Source organism: Lycorma delicatula, chromosome 5, assembly GCF_047948215.1.
Source record: "Lycorma delicatula isolate Av1 chromosome 5, ASM4794821v1, whole genome shotgun sequence".
Classification (NCBI taxonomy): domain Eukaryota; kingdom Metazoa; phylum Arthropoda; class Insecta; order Hemiptera; family Fulgoridae; genus Lycorma; species Lycorma delicatula.
Window position 1 is genome coordinate 34666449 of NC_134459.1, and position 23712 is coordinate 34690160.

The window sequence follows — 23712 nt, forward strand, 5'->3', positions numbered from 1 at the left end:
ATTTTCAACAACAAATATACTACTACTCAACCGCATATGATATTTCGTAGGACTGTAATTTCAGCATAATATTAATACAACTAGGGTAAAATTTTCATTGTAAATTCTATACTCTGTTACACTCAGTTGAAATAATATTTTAACAGTTAAGTAAATTCAATCCCCAATTTCAAACCGGCAATGATTTCATACAGTCAACAAAGCATTAAATTGCACGGGCAATTTAATTTTAAACTTCTCATTTCAAATCTCGTTTCTAATAGGAACATATTTATTATTACTTTTGTTAAAAAAAGGTAGGGGGAAATATCTTTGAAAAAATTTATTGAGATGTAAGGTAGGATATTAAATATCTTAAACTGTATCTTTTATTAACTGTGGAAAAAAATGTTTTTGTATCTGATCTCTTTCATCCAAACTTTGGATTAACTGGTTTGAACTCTCTGATGTTATCATTGTCTGTGTGTAACAAAAAGGATATACAACAATTTAGAAATATTTAGCAAGAATTAAAATCAGTTGCTTTTCTATTTAGCAGTACATACTGTCGATGATTTACGAATTAACAAAATAACAAGTTTAGTATTTAAAGTGATTTCTGATTGCAGGAGATTCTCTGATAGGTGTATAGGATTTATAAATACTATAAAATATTTTTAGAAAAATTATTCTTAAAGAGAAGTACATTTTCAATCTTTGTCCGCCACGTTGTTATTCTTTCAAAAAAAAAACATATGTAATAGTAGTACAAAAAGTATATTTGTACTAATTTTTGTGCAAATTTGAAACTAAGTATTTTTGTGCTGCTACATCGAAAACAATCGGACTGATTTGTGTAAAATATTGGGCGATTTTCCTAATACTATAATTAATGCTAGGTACATAAGACTGAAAAAATAAAATAAAGTAAAAATAGCAAATTGTGTACATATATTTTACTGACATAGTATTTTAAAAAATTTGAATATCTATGTCCCTGTTATTTTATTTAAACAAAAATATTTATATTCGTAACAATTTATTTTTATTTCATAAGGATCAGCCCCGTTGTTTGATTTGTGACTTTTAAAAAAATATTTACACATTAAAAACCTAACCTCCTGGTTAACTCTCAAACTTGCAGAAAGGTATAATAAAGATTGTATAAATTTCTTATAATATTTTTTCTCCGAATTTCAAGCCAAGAATCGCGTTTTAGAGAAGTCTGGGAGTAGTAAATAGTATTCAGTTTTTTGTAAATCAACCTTATTTTGGGGATTCGGGGAAAACAATTTGTTTAGGGATACCTTTACACTGTAAGTGTTTTTTGGAGGTTTGTATTATTCATTTTTTTTTTATATCATTCTGTTTTTGCATTAAGGAAATTCACTAACAATTTTAGAATAAAACTGTTTTTTTTCATGGTTGTGATACGTATTTCAAATCTTAATTAATCCCCTTTGTACGATGAAGAAATGTTATATATTTATATACAATTTTGATATATACAAATTATGAGCTTAAAATGAGAACTTGAAAAAAGATATATTAAGATTAAATAAATTTAAAATAAAAAATTGAATTATAATAAAAAAGGAAAAATATTTGAAAAATAATTAAAAAACGAATAGAAATTCATTAATTCGTTTTACCTAATTTTTCTACAATTTTTCTATTTATGAATAGGATATAATAATTTCACAGACTGTTCTATTGCTACTTATAATATAATCTTCATACTTATATTCTATAATCTTCATAGAATACAATCTTTAATAGAATTTCCTACTGTTTCAAAAAGAAAACATAGGTAACACATGCTTTTCTCGTTGCTTTAGGAATATTTTATATTCAGGAATTTTAGAGTATTATGTGTACACACGTTCATCGTTTACATTACTGTATCATGAGTTTCTAAAGAATCAACTTTGTTATTTTATTTATTATTTTTTTCCATTGAATCTGCATCTTACTTCGTATTAACGGATTTTTGAGCAAAACGTTTCATAGAGTATTTACAGTTGAGCACATATAAGTGAACAATGAATCAATGTATTGTTTATATGCAAACTAAGTAAATCAAACCAAAATAATTTTTCCCTATTATCTACTAAATAAATAAAAATTTGAATGTTCGTTTGATCAAAATTTTAAATCTCCGAAAGATCTTCACCGATTGTTTTGAAATTTTGAGACAATTTTGCATTCGAATACGGGCATGTTTTTATATACCTACTATTTATATAACTACGATGTCACACCTGTAACAGATAAAAACCTTTCTTTTTTTTTTTAAAACATCGCTATCTGTTGGACGTAAAAGCAACTATATATAGCTTTTTACTCGCGGGAAAAAAGGGAGAAAAGGAAAAATCGGAAAAGGGAAAAAGAAAGAAGGGGAAAAGGAAAAACGGCAAAAGGAAACGGAAAGGGAAAAGGTTAAAAAATAAAGGGGGAAAGAAGGGAAAATACAAATATTGGAAGGAGATGAAGGGGAAATGGATAAATGGAAAAGGGGACAAGGGAAAAGGGAAGGGGAAAAGGGATTGGGGAATGCGAAAGGGAATATGGGGAGCAGGAAAAGGGATAAAAGGGAAAAGGGAAAGGTTAAATTTTGTGAAGTATCGTAATGTTCATTTTGTTAATGTTTTATCAAACTTTCAACTGTGTTAATTTAATTTATATATATATATATATATATATACACTCAAATCTAGCAATAGCGAAGCATTGCCGGATCTGCTAATATGATGTGATATGATCCGAATTGAAAAGAATTTGCGTCACATGGGACTACCAATCGTTCTTTAATCGAAAAGTGAATTTAAAAAACCACCATTTAAAATGCCAACAAAATGCAAACAAAAAATTAACACGTTTCACACTTGTATCACGTTTGTTTCTTTACAGATGCTCTGTTCCTGAAACTCCAGAGTCTGTGCCTGTATCGCATATGTTTTGATTTTTATAAGAAAGCATGTAAAACAATTGGGTATAGTATGGAATATAATTAGAAAGCCCAAAAAAAAATCTCTGCGTCCCACTTTTAACATTTACGATGTCACACTTTACATTATTCTTCTTCATCTATTACAAGAAGAAGAAGAATAATTATGGTTACACATCTCAAGATTATTTAAAAATGTTTTTCTTTCTTTTTTTAATTTATATATTTGTATGCACTCACAAACACACATACTAAGTGATATTAAATATAAAATGGAATATGAACTGTATTATGGTTTAGAGAAGAGATTGGAAAAGGGAGAAAAAGTTTTCCTGTACAATTATTCCTATTATCTTTTTTTTTAATTATAAAATAGACTGAGAACACTCTCTAGTAATTGGTAGAATATTTGATTAACAAAAGAGAGCGAGAGTACAAAACACACATCAGTTGTATAAATCCCAATTGATTTAAAGAATTAACCTTTATTTACCATTGGGAAATTATCAAAGAACATTTTTATTCGGTCTAGCTGTATACTTTAATATCATTCTTTCTTATACTGAAGAATTCTCTAATAATACAATTACCAATAATAATAATAATATAATAATAAAACATAGTTTTTTCCAACTTATATATACGTTGTATAAATACATTATCTGTTTTTCTTTTTTCTCTACAGTCGTTTGTACATTTTGCACAATTTTATTTATATTACATTATAAAAAGTTGCTTTTATGGACATTGTACACTATTTTTATATGTTAAAAATACATAAACATTTAAAAAGAAACAAAAAAACACATTATCCTTTGTGAATCAATAAAAATGCTTACGGCAAATTATAGCCAGCCCGGTTTTCTATGTAGTTGAATACATTATTTTTACTGCAGTACAAAAAACCGAAATAAAAATTATGTCTAACAATAAAATAATTATGCGCTTAAATAATAAATAAGGCTATCAAATAATTTTGCACACATGCGCCCACACATGCAAAACATGTGTGAATATTTCCTCTCTCTCTCTCTCTCTCTCTCTCTCTCTCACACACACACACACACACACACACACACACGTGTGTGTGTGTGTGTGTGTGTGTGTGTGTGTGCGAGCGTAATTTTTTAAAGTACTTTATAAATGAAAAATTATGTAATTTTTGTGGTGATATTTTGAATTACCAACTAAAACTGCATTCCATTACAATGAAATTTTATTCTGAAATGTTTATTTATTAAAACCAGAAAATTCTTTCTGTTACATAAAAATTTTAACAAAAAAATGTTATCCTTTTAAATTCTTTGTTAATCTGGGATGTGGTCTTTATATAGTTATATTTTTGGTACTCTTTCGTAATTTCCCCCAAAAAACTTTTCTATTGTTTTAACGATATGTGACGCATCCTACTTGTATCAACATAACTTTTTTCCTGTTTAGCCTCCGGGAATCACCGTCAGGTATTACTTCAGAGGATGAATGAAAATGATATGTGTGAGTGAAAGTAAGTGAAGTGTAGTCTTGTACAGTCTCAGGTCGACTGATATATGCAGTTAATTGAAACCAAACCACCAAAGAACAACGGTATCCGCGATCTGGTTTTTAAATCCGTATAAAAGTTCAAAAATCCTTTACTAAGATTTGAACGTTGGAACTCTCGACTTCGAATCAGCTGATTTGTGAAGACGTTAACCACTAGACCAACCCGGTGGGTTTTTTGTTTAACCTCTGGGACCACGGTTAGGTGTTGCTTCAGAGGATGGGATGAATGATTTGTAGCGTGTGTGAAAAGGCCATGCCTGACCGAGATACAACCAGGTGGGTCGTATCAACATAACTTTAACCAAACATAACCTACGCTCGCTTAGCTCGCTAACCTCGTCTAATTAACGTTAAATATACATATTACATATAACAATGATACAATCTTTAATAATGCCTAATAAAGTTGTTGGATTCTAATTTATGTGAATTTTATGGCGTCATTGATATAAGGATGAGGAAGATTTGTTCAGTTTGATACTTCAACATATTTAGTTTCATCTAGCAGTATAACTATCGTTTAGTAAAAGAAGTATTACATTATGTTCACAGATCTAATTATAAGTATTAATTATAATAAATTTTATATTCAAAAATATATTATATAAATTTTTAATTTTACTCTACTTCCCCCAAAATAATTTTACCTAATCATTTAAATACATGCATTTTTAATAAATGATGATATTGAGCATTATTAAAATTGTATATATTTAAAAAATAAATAGAAATATTTTGGGGAGGGAATGCCGATAGTGCCATATTTTTTGTAGCGATCCTAATATCCATACGTTTTTTGTATACACATAAACGAATAAACAACCTTAAACAGAGAGTTATTCATACAACTTTTCAAGCAAATTTTAGTAGTTTCAATTTTGTTTGAATTTCCCCAATAAGGTTGACTTAAAACAAAGCTGTGTTAAAATGAAAGTTTCGTATGTAAATTACTAACCCGATGTTGTTTTATTTTAACGATATGTTTGCGTTTCAACAAAACTAAAGCAAATGGCTTTTATATTGATTTAAATGTTTCTAATTTGCTCGGGTTAATTCATCGTCGATAAAATCATTTTAACAGATTTGGGATATTGCAATTTATCTAACCCAAATTAGAAAGTAAGCATGAAAATATTTGACTTTCTTTTTTTTAAAAAAAATTAATAATATTACATAAACTCATTAAGTTTAATACTACTTTTGTGGGACTTTTTTTTCGTTTCATTATATTGCTCCAATACTTCTTTGGCAGAATGTTTCTTTTTTTTTAATTACCGATTAAAATTTTAGTGAGAGATATCAAATGTTAAATATTAAAAAGGATTGTTTTCAAACTGTTTATCTGTAATACTTTCAAAATTTTAAGTAAAAGCATTGTACACCCTAGTGGAAATCTACGAATTTTTTTTTTAATTTATTTTTTAAGGACTAATTTCGTAAAAAAGTTACCACAAGATTAAAGAAAGAACTAATTGACAGAAGAACGCGCCGGATAATTCATTCGTAAACACAACAGAAAATGTTAGCAATTATTAAAATATCATTAATAAAATTATTTTTTTTTTTAGGATATATAATATAGTACGTCAGTTATACAGAGTGAGCAGCATAAAACCGACCTCATAACGTAACCGCTGCAGAACCGGTAGGTTAAATTGGAATGAAATTTTATGAATGATACGGATAAATTAAATTATTTAATTTAAATGTAAACCCTAGTTTAAATGTTGCATTTACTTACTTTTTTTTTTTTTTAGAAAAGATGTTCAAAATGACCACCCTGGGTATCGATGCACTTTTGTGCTCGACTAACAAACGTCATTGTAAATTGACAACCGCCGTTGGCGGCGTAAATTGACGCCGTTGTCAATTGACAACGCTGTTGTCAATTGCGTTGTTTTCTCGTTGAATGTTCACGTTCAGATCATCAATATTGTGGATGCATTTTAGATGCATAAAACCTCTCCTTTATGTAGCTCAAAAGGAAAAAATCGCAAGTTGACAACTCTGTCTGTCCACCAATGATGTTTCGAGCAGCAAATGTAATAATCAATTCGTCTCGGTTTGTCTGTCTCTTTCAGTTGCTGCAAAACTTTGCATAAAATTGAAACCATACCGCTTGTAACGCGGTATGGTTTCAACTTTAATTCATGAAGAATTTTTCAAGATGTGTATTTAACACCAAATTGTTGGGATAACTTGCGTAGTGATATTTTTTGAACTGGCAGTAATTCTTCCAATATCGGCAATGGCCTTTAGAGTCCTAACGGAAGGTTGCCTATTTTGTTATGCATTTGAAACCGAACCTGTTGTACGACATTTTTTTTAACTAAATCGTGCATGCTACTCTTCACTGGGATACAGGCATTTGGAAATTTTTCTACGAATACTTGACGTGATTCTTCAAACGATCCAGAACGAATGTAGGCCTCAATTATAGCTATCCTCTCCTGAATTGAATAAGGCATTTTTCTTTCTTTTTTTTCCTATTTAGTGTCCGGTAATTACCGTTAAATGTAACCTGTTTGGATGTAACATATACATCCACTAGTCGCGCTAGTTGTGTGAGAGTCTTTCATACCGTTGAATAGCGGTTTCATTATGGATTCGGTTTTATGTTGCTCACTCTGTATAAATCAACTTAAGTTTGTTTGATTAAACATGATAAAAATAAGTTTTACTTAAAAACGTGAGTTGATAAAAATCAGTACAAAACTACATAGACATAAAACGTATGCCAAATTATAAACTATGTTAAACTACATAACATAAAGTAAATTACACAGAATAAACAGTATTGCATAAAATAAGAATTCATTCTTATACACGAAATACGCATAAAAAATTAAATGTATAAATTTCCTTCATTTTTACAATGATATTTACATTATTGAGTCATTATGAAATAAATGACGTAGGAGTAAAGGGGAGGTAAAAAAAAGTGGGAAAAATTACAGTCTTGATTTAAATGAAATGTAAAGGAAAATAAATTTGGAAGGAAACAACAACATAGGAAAGAAGTTGATTCTGACCTGTTAAAGAAAAAAACACAGAGAATACTAGGAGAGAAAGATAAAAAGAGAAAGAAAGAGAGAACAAAACGTTTTACAAGGAACAAGATAAGAAATGAAAAGAGAGAGAATCACGCTATTTGGTAATTGTGGTCGTTTGTCAGCTAGCAGTAATTTTACTTGTCCAGTCTTAGTCCATTTTGAAATGAGACAAGAATCGTCGTCGGTCTATATCCGACTACAATAGTCATCGTGACCTGCCTAACAGAAAAAAAGGAAGCAATTTTCAGGAGAAATTATTCGAAGGTAAATACATTTCTGCACAGATTACTGCTATAATTGCGCATTTAAAAACAAAGCATTCTTATATAATAATACTAATAGTAAATGGTGGGTAATTACCAGTTTATCTACGTATGATTCACAGAAGAAGAAATTAATTGTACAATCAAAAGAAGCCTATATTTTAAGACAAAAAAAATTCAATTTAAATTGTTAATTAAATGATAAAAGATAACGACGATCCATCCAAAGCTCTCCTAGTATAAATTCTATACAAAGAATAAATAAACTCTAATTATCCATGAATCACAAAATAAACACCCGTGCAACGCTTCAAGCCATAGACGGATTAAAACAGTATTGCCCTGGAAAATATTATCAGTAGAGAGGAAATATTATGTTTGGAGACAGTGTCGTCGACCTGTGGTATAAAATATTAAAACTAAAGGCTAAAATTTCCCTTTGCGGATGTCAAAGCTTTGAATTTTATCGGCAGTTCCCTTTAAGTCTAATATAAATAAAAACGGCAAGAACTAAAACTTTTTAATTAAATATTAAATAAACGGTTTGTAAAAGTTAATTATGTTCTATTAGAGAAACGACCACAATCTTGAAATAAACCTAATATAATTATAATCAAGTTTTGTTTGTTTATTACCATGCAAAATTATAAATTTCTAAATAAAATTATTATTATTTTCGTTTTAATTTAACACAATAGTTCGGCTTACAATAAGGAGCCTTGTGCCTCCATTACTATTTTTAATAAATTACCTAAGCAATTAAAAGCTTTTCCACAAATTTGTTTAAGATAAAATATTCTTTGATATAGGAATAATAAATATTATTCATTAACGTCTTGTGAAATATAATTTATTTTGAGAGTGTTTCTTATATTTAGTTTTATTCACCTTATTATTATTTTATAAACTAATATTTTAAATAACTAACTAGCTATAGAGGTGTGCCGTAGGCACGCCCTCCGCAGATAGGCCCTCCGGACGGGTTGCTCTAGTGGGTGGCGTCCTGGAATAGGATTATTAGGTGTCCAAAACTGATTACCTCTTGTGTAAAAATATTTTTTTTAATGATGAAAATTGAAGTAACGAAAGTTAAATTAGAAATTTAACTCTAGAAATTGATACTAACGAATCGGGATTTTCCGCTAGTGATCGGTACATTCCGGTGCTAAGCTAAGGGAGACGTACACACAGGCAGGCTCACATACAAACACCTTTAGTAGGGTAAGATATGAACTAAAATAATAACACTTTTTATTTTATAATTAATAGTAATTTTGCGATACCAGACTGATCAGGCTATTACTACGGTTTCCCTTGACCCATACAGATGAATTCCTGACTGCTCCTGCAGTAAGGGTAGGGTAGCAGATCTACATGTTCCTGAGCGTTACCTATGGAATGTACTAGCATCCCCCTCGCGGCTTCGTTCGTGCTATTTGGTTACTTGGTTTCCTGTCGGGGGTCAAGGCTTCCTTCGCTCGCTCTTCCAATCTACCTATGAGGCTCTGCTCCCTGAACCCTCCTGGACTCAAGAATGAGTTTAATGAACACCCTCCTGGGTGTTCAGTTTATAAAAAATATCAGTGTAATATAATTTTTTCATAACAACAGTTTGGTCCAGCTTCGGGACTCAACACTTTGAGTGATCTGAAGAAAGCAGGTTTTAGCCTCCAACAGTCAGCCTCCATCTTAAAAATATTATTTATAGCTGGTTATTTCTACTGGTAAAAATGTATTTTACCGAGTTCGTAGCGTTATCCGACAAACAACACTAGGAAGTCATCCTGACCCCCGTAGGGCAAAACAATCCGCCTTGTGACGATAACGGTCTCCATAACTCCCCCTCCGTTCCAAGTCTAATGGGCTTGGAACGAAGGGGATCTACCGGAGGTTGTCTTTTACACCTCTAAACCTAATAAACAAAACAGTCATCAGTTTGGTTTTTATCAGAATGCAACCGATGCAAATACCTCGGCAGTCATTTACATTACTGTATTTATACAACTTACTACCGCCTTCGTATGATTTCTTCCAACCACGACCACCTACCAAAACTTAAAACCCTCAACTATCCAATTAACCGATTCGCATAAGAACGATCCCCGTTGACTTTCACACATCAAAATCAAGTTGATATCTTTCTTTGTTACGTAGAATTTAAAAAAAATTCTAAATTTCATTGTCACTCCGTTTTAACCCTTAAACTCAGAATTTCAAAAATTCCTTTCTTAGTGTACAGTTACACTTTAATAAAAACGTGTGTATAAATTTTCATCACGTTTATCTTCAGTAGTTTTTTCTAGGTTTGATTATGAATCACTTAACATTGTTCTATATATATCATCACGTACGAAGGTAAAAGATTATAAAATTTGGATAAAAAGTATATTTAAAAAATCACACTTAACGGAAAAATAATACTTACGTCTCGCATACTGAAAACATATACCCACACTTACTTAACCCTAATTTGGCACGGACTTTGAACAATTTTTAATTTAAATAATTGTAAAAGCATTATATTATATGCTTCATTTCATCTTTTGAAATCTGTGTAATAACGTTTTTCTTCTTTTTTTTATTCTACTTTACACTACTTTTTGTTATTTATATTTAAATTTGGATAGTCTACAAAAACACTGCCGATATGAAAACAGCCTTTTAAAAAAAATAAAAACAGTAACAGAAACAGTGAGAAATCTGCGTCATGATAAAAGCATGTACTTAACGATAAATGATAAAGAACTTTCTGGAAAAAATTTTACAAAATATATGCGAAATCCTCTGGAACGTGGGAATACGAATTATATTTAATCCTAATTTTTCCAATTAATTCTCGCGTGAAAATACTCAGAATATCAGTATGACATCATCACAATTGACAATTAAATTCGACGCATAAAAAAAGTAATACAATAGGTTTTAAAATCTCCTCTTTTTATTAGACAGTTTAAAAACTCGATCTTTTTAAATATAACAAAAATCATAAATCTCACCAAAAAATACCTTAAAAAGGTACGTACGATTTAAAATATATATATATATATATATATATATTTTATTTTTGTTGCTTTTACAACCTCATAGGATCACTTTAGTTCAATTTCTGGGCCAGTCCATTTTATAATCGGTTCTTCTTATTTTCGAATCGTGTGAGTTGTTTTATTCTTGCTTCTTTTCTTTTTGCCCACGTCTTTTTGAGGCGTTCTGATCTTTGGCGCCTGTTCTCGTCTGAATACACCCTGTTGGATTTCCTTTTGATTTTAGGTTCAAATGTTATCATATTAGTTTTAATTAGTTTGTTATATTTTCAGATTTTGTGATTAGATCTTCTTTGGAGATTCTCAACTTTTTCTTATCTTTTCGGACTTCCTTTATCCATTTCGGATTTGTTGTTCTTAATTATTTGGTTTGTGAGTCTAGTGTTTTCTGCTCTAAGTAGGTGCCCCAAGAATGAAATCCTTTTTTCCCTGAAGAGATTTTTTAGTAGGGTTATTATTTTATACGAGTATACTTCTTCATTTGGGATTATCCTCCACTGTCCTACTATGTTTTTTTTTATATTATTTTTATATTTTTTATATTATAATTTTTACATAAAATTTAACAAACCCTAATTAATTGACACAATTTTATAAACAGAAAAAAATAACATTTTTTTCAGTTTAAAATACTTCACGCTATAACCTGCCATTTTAAAAATACGCTCGAGGGAATTTACACTGATGCAATAACGAATTATTATTATTAAAATATTCATAAAACATTATAAAAAATCCCTGCCAAAATATTTAATTGTTGTACGAGGAAAATTGATCATGCATTTTGAAGAGTACTAAAGAGAGATTACAGACTGTAATTTGAAAATACTTCTTTTAACCTCTATCCAATTATCTACCTAAATATCGGTGTACATAATGTCGGTTGTTACTAACATAATTATCTGGTATTTGAATTCCCTGTAGGTCTTCAGATAATATACTAATATAGTTTTAAATACCAAGTAACAAGTCTAAAATGTTTAAAGATAGCAATCTGAAATTTTATTCGTTACACATTAATACAATGAATTAGCTTGTAAAACTTTTAAAGCGATTTTTCTACGCAACGAAAACTAAAAATTCTCATCTCTTTCGTTCTCATTTTTTTAATCTTTCTCGAAAAAAAAAGTAAAAAATAAAATCTCTAATGGACGGTGTTATTTTGAAAAGCCTAAAACATATATGCATATATTTCCTGCGCTGATATCCAATCCTCAACGTATCATACAGGAGAATGGAATGAGTAATCAAACACCCAAGCACAAACACTCAGAATCATGGAATTTTTTTATGTTTTATTTTACTTAACTTTAATTTAATTTCATGAAATTGGGATAAAGTAGTGGTATATAAGATTAATAGGTTTAATTAAGATCTAATAGTTAAGTAATTATTGAAAAGAGATTGGCATAAACTGATCACTTCATTTTAACCGTTATGTAGAAATGTAACAGAAAAGAATCCTTTTCAATATTAACAATTCATGCTTATCAATAGAGATTGTCACTTAAGAAAAGTTTTATTATTAATATTAAGATTATCCTCAACTCAGCAAAGCACTATTCAATAGGAACTAATCAGAGTTGCTTTCTCTGAGAGTAATAATTACTATACCAAAGCTCGTCCCGGTGGTAAACTAAGTGAAGATATCACTTACACAGCAGAATATTACCTACATCTCAGGTGCATAACATGCTGTCATATTCCGATCAGTGAAGAAAACAATGGGAATCCATTTCAGTCCCTGGTATAGGATGTTATTCTTTAGTGCAGCCATGCCAATTTTGGAAATGACGCTTAATATCATAACGCCTATAACCATTTCGATTTTGGTTACAAATTTGCAAAGGTATTTAGTTAATATTAAAGAAAAAATACTATAACAATAATTTATTTATACTACTCTAAATGGTATACAGAAAAATCTTAAAACAGAACGTTCGATTAATAATTTATCCATGTTAAAATTACAAACCTCTTGGTTTAGCAAACACACTTGAGTTTTTGTAATAAGTTTATCTCACGAATTCTCCTACATCAGAGCTACATAAAGGTAATGTTACATTTATCTGTAATATGAAAACGTTACCTTACCAATCTAATCTAGCTTAAGCCTAAAGCTGTAATAATATTATGGATTAAATAAAGACGTTCTCTGCAATTATAATAATCGTTTAAGTATAATTTCTGGGTTTTTTTGGGGTTTTTTTAAGTACAGGAATATCTGCTAATTTTTCTAATATCTGTTAATTTTATTAAGTTTTTAAATCTGTTATTCGAGTTGTAAAATGGTAATAAATTTTTAACGTATTGCTATATAAAATAATTGCGATACCTAGAAATCCTCCGATAGCCGTCGATCTTTTGCACTTCGAGTGTAAATTAAGTACTACAGCAACGATATTTAATTAATAATTCTATTATTTTTTTTTTTTATACTTAGATTCAGGAAGAGAATTTTCAATAACCAAACTAGAACTTTCTAGAAAATTATCATTTTGGGAAAAAATTTAGACTCAGATGTAATAGGAGATTTCTCGATGGATTCGATTAGTGAGTAAGTATAAACATTTACTCTTGAAACAATTCTTTAAAACGCTTTCATTTTAATGAATTTTTGTATTAAAAAGTATATGCCTCATTATAAAAGCCCTCTGTCAGTACTTTTAAAATTGTAATCTACAACGGGATTTCAATATTTTTTTTTAATAAATAATTTACAGCAGAAAATTTGAGAAACTGCTAAAAAAATGAAAGAAACAATAAAATGCACACTCTAACTGGTCCAAAAATATAAGACCAAAGACAGGAAAAGCACATGTCTGGATACAAAATCAAATCAATAATTTACAAGTATAATTTACTTTAAAGAATTATTCTTAACTAATATTGTTTAAGTTATATAACATTGTCATATTATTATATTTTATAACTAATAAAAAACGCTACATTTTTTTTAAAAATTGAAAATAAATAAAATTTTGGAAGTTTCAAGGGGGCTTGATATTTTTGATAAACTGAATCTAACACTTATTTGTGACATGAATCTGTTGAAAGATTCCACTCGTTTTACACGGGTTACGGAACCAATTCAACCCAATGTTATTAATGTGAAGAAATTCGTAGAGATCAGATTAAATTGACTTTTATATCTTCATAATGATGGTAATTTGTTTATTTACTTTCAGTGAACGTATTTTATGTAACTGATATTTTACGTTACGTAATTTTTTTTAAATAAAATAAATTAAGCAAATTTAAATACGAGGTTGTTCAAAAAAAGATCAAACCTTTTTAATTACGCGTCAACGGAGATATTTAGTAACGTATGGTTGGCAGCACTGTTTTCCACATAACCATCTCTGTAACCACATTTTTTTGGATTGTTGATATCTCGTTTAGTTTTCCAGTTGTTGTTATTTGAGTACAAAATGTTTAAGTGTTAGTAGCGATTTTTGTAATGTACGATTTTTTGTTGATTGAACTTGTGTATCTATGTCGTAGCCGTAAACCTAGCTTTCATCTCCGGTTACGATCCTTTGCATGAATGTTTCATCGTCATCGGCTTGTTCAAGGAGTTGCCGGCAATTGTCCACTCGATGTTCTTTCTGCTGTTCAGTCATCAAACGAGGAACAAACTTTGCAAACTCGATGCACGTTCAATTTTTCAGTCAAAATATCATGGCATGATCCAATGGAGATGCTAACCCTTTCTACAAGTTCTCTGACAGTCAATCGGCGATTTGTACGCACCGGATTACTGATTTTTTGTCATCCATCAGTTGAAGTAGACCATCAGTTGGTCGAGGGTTCGATTGACTGACGACAACTTTTAAATCGTGAAAGCCATTCGCAGCACTGCGTACGACCCAGTGCATCATCTCCGTAAGTTTGTTTCAAAACTTGAATAGTTTCTGTGAAAATGTTTCCCAGTTTCACGTAAAATTTTACGTTGTATCATTCCTCTCGAAAGATGTACATTTACAAAAATCACAATAGCACGAAAACTAAACGAGATATCAACAATCCAAGAAAATGCGGTTACAGAAGAGGTTATGCGGAACACAATTCTGCTAATCGCAGGTCACTAAATATCTCCGTTGGCGTGTAATTAAAAAAGTTCGGTCTTTCTTTGAACAAGCCTCGTATTAGTGCATTCATGATTAAAATTATTAAAAGAAGAAAAAAAACTTTTTTCGAGAGTATAGGTATAAGTAAGGTGAAGGAAAAAATAATTTTTAGGTTGTAGGAAGGAAACTGAAGGAGTAGGTGTCAATATCAGACAAGAGAAAAATATGGGAAGGAGAAGATGAGGTTCAATGCCACCATGGAAAACCGGACGTAAACACAGAATAATATATCAAAATGTTACCAAAATTGTACGAATCATTTTATAAAATATTAATTTTCAATAAAAACTTTTAAATAATTATTTATTTACAACTGTGTAAAAAAACTGTTACAGGAAAAAATTAATATTGAACATAATTAAATTAAATATTTTGAAAGAAATTTTCATAAAAATCATAACCGTTAAAATGTTTTAATTCGGCTTAAATTGTCATTGAAAAATAACAATTTCGACTCCGCAACAGATATTATTAAAAATTCCAACCAAACACGTACGGCATATACCCTACAGTCATTTACAATATAGGTTTATGTAATTTTAAGACCTTCCATTCCCCTACTGGGAAATCGGAATGTAACGCTTTAAACAAAATTTACTAATATTTTTTTAACAAACAAATTTTACAGAGGCATTTTCTAACTCGGCAGACAAATCCGTATTATGGTGATTTTCTTTTTTTCAATACATTTACGACTTTTAACTCACACCACAGTCACCTAGATGGGAATGTCATTGTACATTTTATACGTTTAAAACAACAAGAACACCTAAGTAAAACTTCAAATATAAACTCTATAAAACGATATGAAGAAAACATAGCATACGGAAAAGTAGTACATCGATTATAAAAAAAAAAGGTTTTTAGATGTAGTACAGGCCAAAGTGGCACACGGAAATGTGGTGATCTTTGCTTTTCGCTTTTGACTATGACAGGACACTCACAAACCAAAATCCAAAAACATTTGGATTTTGAACCTTTTTAAGATCAGTAATAAGCCCTTATTTTCAACGATATATCATAAGTGGTACTTATTTTCATTGGTTCCAGAGTTATAGCCAAATAAAATTTTAATAAATGAAATATTTAGATTTTAAAAGTGGACGGCACATCGGTTCGAATCGACTTCATTTCCTTTTATTTTTATTTTTTTCAACTCTTTCTTTTACGTAAATATATTGATTTATTAATAATTATTAACCTGTGATAGTAAAAAAAAAAATATTTAAGTAAATAATTCAATAAAAAAAAAAATATCAATAGTTATTACTGTACTAAAATTTTATGTACTTTTCATTTAAAAAAAAATGTTTAATTTAATAGGGGTAAAAAGAAGTCATTTGGTGTTCACTTTAGCTTTTTTTTAGGGAATTAAAAAAAAATTAAATTAACATTTCTTTAAGGCATAAAACAGAAGAAAACGGCAATTTTCTCGTATAATTTTCCCTAACTCTTGAATGTTTCTTCATATAAATTATAACTAAGAACCCAAAAAAGAACTATTAAGATCTATTAAGTGATTTTTTAAATCTATTATCTGTAAGTATAACATTATAATTATTAATTTGTCTATAAACACGTGCAAAGACTAAAAATGTAAAAGGAATTTGTAATAAAAAGAAAAAATGAGGAGTTAGTATGTGTCATGTACCCTGAAACGAAATTTTGGCGTAAAGTAGAACTGAATATAAAAAAAAGTCAAGGAGTAATATCATTTTGATTGCAGATGATTATTCTTAACTATATCCAGGGAAGCCGGGGAAGTTATTCAATTGTTTGCTGATTTTTTTTTTAAACTTGTTTATGAGAAAAATAACAGAATATACATAGATTATTTTTGAAATTTTTAAATTTTAAACTGTGTGTTTCGGTTATTAAAATGGGGTAAATGTAGAGCTGCAAAAACTCCGACTTGCAAAATTTGATATTTTCTTTCCGTTATATTGTATATTGTAAAACCCTATACAGTATATGTATATTGTATACCTCCTATAGCCAGGAAAGTAAACTTGCATCAAACCAGTGAAATTCCTTACATTAACAATCAGTCTTACAATATTATTTTTTGAAATCCTAAATTCACTATTATTGATAAAGTTTAGTTAATTTCATAAAATCACTTACAACATATTATCGCAATCATCAATGAAATACATCTGTTACTATTTTATTATTCATTTTGTATTTAATAACTAAGTTTATATTATTTATTAACTTAATAACTTAACTTAAATAACTTTATTTTCATTATACATTAATGTATTAATGAAATACATAATAATAATTCTATTAATACATTTAAAATCATATACCTCACAAGACAAAAAGTCAATGTAATTTATGAATTTAGAAAAAAAACATTTACAAAACAAAATCCGGTGAATATTTATTTAGATAAAAAAAGTTAAACTCGTACGAATAAACACGGATGAGTAATCTGTTTACATAATAGAGATAGGTGCATAATGTAATAGAGAGAGTTAATTCGTTTCGCGTTTATAAAACTTTTTAACCGGAGGTTTCATTCAGCTATTGGAAGCTTCCTTTTTTTCATAATACAACAACAGTACCGGTAAAAGAGGAACAACCGGACCGGAAATGACGTCAAACTTCATCAGGCCATGCACCTGACTCTGCCAGTGACCTCATGACCGCTCTTCTGTCTATCGGCGCTTCCATCACGCCGTTTATCTACCCTGTTAATGTATAATATATTTTACAGACAGACTTCTACTCGACGGTACAGTATACTTAACAATGATAATTACAACCGCTGCTTTCTTGATTGCCTTTTCCTATGAAATATCAAGTCGTCCGACCGCATTTCTGTCACGGACTGGCGCCGAGTAACTATTACTACCATTGTCTTTCTTGTAACAAGATATAAAAAAAAATAAATATAAAAAAGTCATAGATCAACTAAAAAAAAAAAATGAATAGCATAAGATCAACTTCATTTCTTTAAGTTAATAGCACGTTAAATATAAATCAAAAGCTCATATACAAACAGTATTTATCATTTAATGACCTATAATAGTCTTAAAATGTTTCATTATGTACTACGCTATCCAATGATAGTTATACAAACTGTATGTAATTTTAGATTACGCACTCTCATTTTGTTCGCATTAATGGATGGATCTTAATCGTTATAAAGATTATCACCGGAATTCTTATAATAGTCCATATATATAAGGCTACGTATATCTAATTTTCACATAAACACACGCATACGCACACAAATAAATATATATATAAAGTATAAATAATACAATTTAAATTTAAACAAATATTTGGAATAAAATTAGCTATTAAAATGATTTAAATAAAAATCGGGTAACAAATTTCCCTTCATTCAGCAGGATCACAAGTCCTAGAATATCCAGTACTTTTTGAGAAATAGTTACTTAGCTTAGAACAAACATCTGGATAGAAAAATTAAAAATGTTAAATTTCTGTTTTAAGTAAATAAGTATGAATGAATCTCGGATAACTACAAAACGATTAGCCGTAGGACTTAAGTTTTGTATTTAGGACTGTTGTAACAACTAGTTGTGCACCTTCCCTTTGATTACAATTGACTGAACCAAAAGTGTCCAAAAAGCCCAAAATCCGAAAAATTTGGATTTTGGACTTTTTATTAACTGTATTAATAAGCCCTTATTGAAATAAACGCTATATCATAAGTGGTACTTAATTTCATTGGTTCCAGAGTTATAGCCAAATAAAATTTTATTTGATGAAATATTTGGATCTTACGAGGGAAGACGTTTCGAATCAGACTTCATCTCATTTCCTTTTTTTTTTTTTATTTTTTTTAATTAAGATATATTGATTTATTAATAATTATTAACCCGTGATATTAAAAAAACAATCACAATAAATAATAATTCAATAATAACAATAAAAAAAATATATATGAAAATACCAAAAGGTATTATTAGTGAAATAAAACTATGGATTTTAAAAATGTGTACACGTAATTTTTTAATATGCATTATTACATGTGTAAAGTAATAAATTTAGTGAAACATCTGATTAATATTAATTGAAAATTATAATTTAGAATCGTATTATTTTATGATTTTCTTGTTTAATTTTATTTAATTATTCTGGAATTTCTGTTTAATTTTATCTACATTAAAAACTACAGAATGACTGAAAAATAAACCCTCACAAGAACTGCATATATACTGAGGCATACATGCCCGATCATTAGTAAATTGCAAAAATATTCTTATCTTTTAGCTCATTACTCCTCTGATATTGTCGGGCAATATTCTCCCTAAGTCGGAGTTGATCATCATTTCGTTTATTTGTTTTTTGTTGCCAGTAATTTAATCGGTCTTTGATATAATCGATCTTTGGTTTGATATAATTCTTCTGACCTTAATTTGTGTACACGTTCTCTAGTTTTCAAATTTTTTCTCTTTATATTATTCATCATCCTCACATAATTTTTTTTTATTCTTTACTTGGTCTTAACGTTTTCTTCCTCTTTAAATTTATCATCTACTTTTAATGTTTTTATTCTTTCTTTGTTTGCAAAATTTCTTCCTGTTTATTTATATTATTTTCAGTTTGCAACGGGTTTTAATATTTTCTTCCTCTTTATATTTATTAACTTCTCTTAATTTTTTTATTCTTTCCTTGTTTTTATCATTTTCTTCGTCTTCATATTCATCTTCTTGTCGTTTTTTTGAGATATTTTTTCTTCATGTTATCTTTTTTTCCTGTATGATTGATCCTTTTTCATTTTTGATTTTTCACCAAATAATCCAATAATAAAAATTGAATATTTTATATCGTAAGGTCGAAATTAAAATTTTTAACCAGTATGCAGGCGTTCAAAAAATGGAATAGTTCATATATTATTAACTTTTATTTATACGACACACAAGGAATCTGAAACTTTTGTTAATCAGCAACACACATAGATACGAATAATACTGATCTTGTAATATAAGTAATAAATGGACTTTTACTCTATCCTAATATTTCATGTAAGATTGTTAAATTAATAGTTTTATAAATATCTGATGTTATTAAAAACTAAAATTTCAGAAATTGTATAACTGTTCACTTTATTAAAGAATTGGAGGATCGTATCTCACTTTTAAATGAAATAAGTTTAAATAAAGTGCAGCAAAAATGTGGATATGTAATTTAATAGGCGTATAAGGAAGTCATGTGGTGTCCACATAAGATTTTTAAGTATAAAAATTGGGCGTTTCAACTTAAATTATTTCGGCGTTTAAAACTAGAAATTTTATGAAGAATTCCTATCAGATATCAAAATAATGTAAAAGAATTTATAGTAATATTAATGGAATCATTTAAGTAGGCCTCGTATAAATTAGTAAAATATAAAATTCAAAATTCAGTATGTACGTTCATCTCTCTCTACAATGTAAATAGATTAAATATGATTAAAATTATTTATTAAATACTGATCATGTTTATATATTCTTTTTTTTGTCTTTCCTTTCATTACTTTTAATTTAAAAGAAAGCGATGGATGCCAGAACAGTCCTATGAGCCTAATCCATGACGGATGATGATGATAATACTGAGGATGATTTCGTGCGATGGAATTTTAAAAGAAGACAATTTTGTCACTTGTGAACAGGAAGAGATGGAAAAAGGTATTTGGAGAGTTTAGAGATATTATACGAAAGATCACACACATCTTTCATGGAGAATGTGAACTTAGAGAAATTGGGCGATAGAATATTAAGAAATGAATTTGACCAAGCAGTTTGAATCCTAAAAGACAAGAAAGTAACTGGAGTTGATCAACTACCAGCAAAATTAATAAAATCGGCTGCAAATAGATGTAAGGATGCAATTTACGAGGTATCCTCCAAAATTTATGAAACTGGTGTAGTGCCTGACGATTTCAAAAAGTGTATTGCTATCCCAATTCAAAAAGAACTTTCGGAAAAGAAATTCGAACCCGTACAATAAGCTTGAAACTCCATGCATCAATAATCCTCAAAACAGTATCTTACGAAGGCTAACAGAAAAAGTAGAGAGCGTACTTTCAGAAGATCAGTTTGTCTTCAGGAAGGGAAGAGGTATACGAGAAGCTTTACTTGCTTAAAGAGAGATAACAGACAAGCTAATAAGAAAGGGAAACGACACATTCATCGCATCTATTGAATTTGAAAAGTGTTTTATAGAGTAAATGGGAAATTTTATTTAATAAATGATAGGAATTAATTACCGGGATCGTAGGGTGATGTGGAAAGTATACAAGAATGAAGCAGCAGTTGTGAGATTTGAAAACCACCAACAGGAAGCAAAGAAAAAGAAAGGTGTCAGGCAAGGGTGCTCAAGGTCGGTTATGTTGTTCAATGCATAATCACATCTAGGGATAGATGAAATTTTGTGCGGCACCTGAAGTCCCTGTGGGACTACTCCCCGTGAACTTGGTAGTGGAGAAACGGAGGAAAAACTGAGAGATAAGGGCTCTCCTACCTGAAGACAGAAAGCGGCAATATACTCCTACATTGGAGGAGATGACCAACGTCTGGCAAAAAAGGTGGCACCGGAGTGAAAAAGGACGTTGGACAAACCGTATGATAGATGCAGGCGTTGAATTAACAGGCGCCATGGCCCCTGATAGATTACTGCCTCAACCAATTCCTGACGAGTCAAGGTGGTTTTAGGTCCTATTTATTTTGGTTTAGCCTGGAATCACTCTGATGCATGCCTGGTGTCCTAGGAGAAAGAAACTGCCCACAATGTGTTCTTCAGATGCATCAGATACGACATGGAACGGAGGCATCTGTTGGAAGTACTACTCAGAGTGGACATGTTGCACCTGAAGATAATGAGGACATTCTTCTCTACTCTGAGAAACATTGGAAGACTGTTGCTGACTCTACCAAGTCAATCATGCAAAACCTAATGACCTGGGAAGAGTCACGTGCCAGGATTAGGCGACTAGAGCTCGAGGAAAGATAGGTTCTAGGCTGAGTGACTAGGGGAGGATCCTCCGTACTTCAGGGGGTCGCCTGGACACGATGAAACCGTGGAAACTGTCTTTTTGTCTGATGATCCCCTTTATTTTTTTTTTCTCTGTAGTTGTAGCATTGTATTGAATTATATTATGTTTTGCTACTGCCTCTGATTATATCATTGTATCATTATTTTCACTTGTTAGACGTAGATTGTGCACGAGAGTACCTGTTATTGAGTCTTTGATCATGTGTGTATTGATGTTGCAGGCCCTCGTTGCTTCCTGCTGTTGTTAGTAAGTACTTTGCTGTATGATCTAGGTTTAGCAATCATGGAGTATGACTGTGTATGCGGGCGATCTCCCCCTTCCTAAAGTAATGCTTTTTTAAGCTGTACCAGGAAAGTTGAATAGCCAGGGATGGAGGTTTAGTCGGTAGTGCGCAGGAAAACATACGCACTTATTAACATCTTCCGGAACCTGTCAGCGAGCACGACACTGCTTAGGCGCCCGTAAATGGGGTTCCTTCAGTTCGTGAACAAAAAAAGGATAGATGAAATTAGAGAAAAGTTAGAAGATAATCGTAGAGGAAGGATACATGAAGAAAAAATTACGTTTTGCCGATGATATAGCGTACTCGCCGAAAATAAAACAGAGTTGAAATAGATATACATATTATTTATTTTATTGATTATTAAATTCTCTTACTAACCTATATCTAAACTATCATTCCAATTTACAATACTTAATAATATTTGTCCAATTATCGCCCTTCAGATATTGTCTTAATTATTAGTCATCAAAAGTATAATTTGTCTGCATATTTTTTTATAGTGGATTTCTTAAAATTACATTAATACTATATTTCTCATATAATATGTTCGGCTAATTAAGGAGGAGTGAATTAAAGAATTTATGACCTTCCAGGTCGATCCTTAAATTTAAAAATACGCTAAAAGTCAATAACAAAAAATAAGTCGTACATTTATAAAGGATAAAGAACATTTTTCTTTTCAAAACAATCTTTTATATTTGATTTTATGTTCTAGATGATTTCAACTAGAAGTAGCCATAATTAAAATTAATCGATTATATTTACGCGTATTTCCAATACATATATTGGAAATATAAGTATGTGCTTATAAAATATATGTGCTTCAAATAGAATTTAAGAATTCTATTTGAATTTTCACATTTCATATAACTCTAGTGTAGTACTTATACAACAATACCTTTGAATATAATGTTTCGATAATGACATATTATCATTCATAAAAGTCTTGTACTCACCTGAAAAAAAAAGAAAGAACTATTAAGGTATACAATTATGGAACAATAAAAAGTATTTGATTAATTTATGATCAAAATTTATTTTTTTTAATTGATCAAATTTAAACAAAAAACAAATATGGGAATTGGGGAAAAAAGCTAAAAAAACATAATTTAACAATTTTCAGTTTTTAATTTATTTTTTTCTAGTTGATTTCTAACCACTTCTTTATACTTGTGAGATCTTGCAGGAATAAATCAATCGTACCCGAATACTCCATATATGAATAAAAAATCATGTTCGTTAACGATTTTTTGGTATTCTTAGCCAAAAACGAATATATTTTACGTCTGGAGTCGGTTAAGTAACACACAAAAGTGGAACAGTTTACTACTTAACATACGAGAGGAGCCGGCCTAAGTAAGGTGTACGAGGAGAAATTATTTACTTTATAAGTAAAATTATTAATCGTGTGGATCGATTTTCGAAGTACACGAACAAGCAGAAGAAAAGTCAAAAGGTGAAA